At 48.5% G+C, this 1,908-nt stretch overlaps 1 pseudogene; it reads left to right on the forward strand.

Annotated features, from left to right (window-relative positions):
- The first annotated feature begins 232 nt into the window (after nucleotides 1-232).
- LOC123425333 lies at nucleotides 233-913 on the forward strand (annotated as a pseudogene).
- Nucleotides 914-1,908: the final 995 nt, after the last annotated feature.

The following is a 1,908-nucleotide window of genomic DNA, read 5'->3' on the forward strand; positions in this document are numbered from 1 at the left end:
GTAAATCTCTCCTGCCCGACTTACCACCGCCATCCCGGCCATGTCGCATCCCATGGACAAGCAAATCTCGGAGATCACTCACGGCGACGGCTACATCCGCCACCACCTTCGACGGCGACGGCTACCTTCGCCACCACCTTCGACGCCCTGGTCCACGGCCAGATGTTGCCCCGTCACCGCCCCTCCCACCATGCCAGTGCGCTTATTCGGCTCGGCCAAGAAGTTGATCGCCATGGTGGCGACGACTCTGACGAAGACGACCCGTGGAGTGCACGTCCTCGACATCCACGGCTTCAGCAGCGTGAGGAAAAACAATGTGACACAGATGGCTTTCTGTACTCGCCGACCTTCACCGTCGGCGGCCTCGACTGGGCCGTCCGCTACAACCCCGACGGCGAGCCGACCTTCACCGTCGGCGGCCTCGACTGGGACGTCCGCTACTGCCCCAACGACGATATATACCCACGATGCTGACGGCAACTCGGAGCGGTCGGACCACGTGGCCGCCTTCGTCAAGCTAGTGACCGAGGGCGTCGCGGCTTGGGCGCACGTCGGGTTCGGGCTGGTCGACTAGACCACCGACGAGACGGTGCCGTTGTTCTGCGAGAAGGACCCGATCCTGTTTGACGCCAGCAGCGAGGACACGTGCACCTGGGGCACCGGCGAGGTCGCGAGGAGGAGCCACCTCCATGCTGGTTCGCGCTACGTCCTCGGCGACCGCCTCAAGATCGAGTGCGCCATCGACGTTTGCGGCGACTTCCTCATCTTCGACGACCCGCCACCGACGCCGTCCTCCGGCCTGTCGCTCTTCTAGCGAGTCGGCTACGGCAAGGGGGAGCCGGACGTGATCACCCAAGTCGAAGGAGGGACGATTGGCGGGTACTACTGCATCCTCGATGCTCATTGTACATAGAAGCAAATTCTGACATCATAAGAAGCAAATACTATTTCCGTTGGAAGCATTGTTTCATTGGATAAGAAATTTATGTTTTTCATGCTCCTTCCATTATATACTCTCATGTTTCCTAACAAAATTAAGCTGGACATGTTTTCCAAGCCATCTGCTAGTTGATGTAATTCTATGCTACCATGCTACTTCACAATTTCTTTTAAAATGCCAGTTTTTTTTTGCTTTGACCATACATATGTTTTCTATATTGTTTCACCAAACATACGTATGCGTCTATGCTACCAACCAAACCTGTTATTGCCTTCATACATAATCTTGTTTATGCTTCAAGCCGATTGCTCGTAATTTGGTTGTTGTTTTGGTGAACTTATGTGTGCAAATTTCTGGTGTAGATGGTGACTTCTTGTTGTATTCCCAGTGGAGCCTATGCATTGGCGGTATGCATCAGTTGAAGCCCAGTTCACGAAGGCGTTTGTGAGATATCCTAGGAATCTACAGTAAAGGGGAGTGAAGGCAGCCAAAAAGAAGTTGGGCAAGATGTTGCTTGAACTCGATAAGGCGCACTCTGAATTGTAATTTCCATTACCTTGGAAACATATGTAATAATCAAATGGAAAAGTAGCATTTTTATGTTTAACCGAAAAAATATATGGGCTATTTGGATTCCAGTAGACTTGAATCAATTTTTGCATCATTGTAAAAAAATTAGCTTGACACTGGATGCAATTTTTTGTTGGATAGAAACAAATATCATTTTGGGTGGAAGCAATTCTGTTATAAGACAAAATTACATTGGAAGCAAATACACCGGATGCATTTTTTTGTTAGATAGTAGAAACAAATCACGTTTTGGGTGGAAGCAAAATTTGTATTTGACCGAAACACATTGGAAGCAAATATATTGGATGCAATTTTTGTTAGACAGAAACAAATCTTATTTTTGGTGGAAGCAAAAAAATTGTTCGGGCAGAAACATATTCGAATCAAATATTATTCTT

This window comes from Hordeum vulgare, chromosome 2H (genome assembly GCF_904849725.1).
Source record: "Hordeum vulgare subsp. vulgare chromosome 2H, MorexV3_pseudomolecules_assembly, whole genome shotgun sequence".
In the NCBI taxonomy this organism is placed as follows: domain Eukaryota; kingdom Viridiplantae; phylum Streptophyta; class Magnoliopsida; order Poales; family Poaceae; genus Hordeum; species Hordeum vulgare.